Below are 626 nucleotides of genomic sequence, written 5' to 3' on the forward strand. Positions count from 1 at the left end.
GGTTGGCCCCGCCCCCCTCTGGGCAGGAGGAGGGGAGGCCGTCCAGGCCACGCCCACTATCACTGTCAATCACAGTGACGTCAGCACTTTGTCCCGCCCCCTGAGCCCGGTTCTAGAGCCGGGTCCCAGGGCCGGGGGGGGACCCGGGGAAACGGGTTAAAAGGGGGAGAGGGAGGTTGAGATTGGACATGAGGGGGAAATTCTTTGCTGTGAGGGTGGTGAGAGCCTGGCCCAGGTTGCCCAGGGAAGCTGTGGCTGCCCCATCCCTGGAAGTGTTGAAGGGCAGGTTGGATGGGGCTTGGAGCAGCCTGGGCTGGTGGGAGGTGTCCCTGCCCATGCAGGGGTTGGATCTAGATGGTCTTTAGGGTCCCTCCCAACACAAACCACTCCATGATTCTATGATTTTCTACAGCATAAAATTCATCATTTCTGAATACTCTATGTATTTCTGTTTGATAGCAGAGGTGTGAGGCTTCCTCATGGCTGTGAACATCCTGGGGTCGATGATCTCTAGTCTCAAGGTCTTTCTCCTTCTCTAGGGAGAAAACCCCTTAAAGCAGGAACACATGGAGGCTGCTTGGGGTGCTCTGCGGACTGTTGCTCTCCACCCACCTCCTGGGGTTGTA

The sequence above is a fragment of the Chaetura pelagica genome, unplaced genomic scaffold (genome assembly GCF_000747805.2).
Source record: "Chaetura pelagica isolate M959 unplaced genomic scaffold, ChaPel_1.0 scaffold520, whole genome shotgun sequence".
NCBI classification, from domain to species: domain Eukaryota; kingdom Metazoa; phylum Chordata; class Aves; order Apodiformes; family Apodidae; genus Chaetura; species Chaetura pelagica.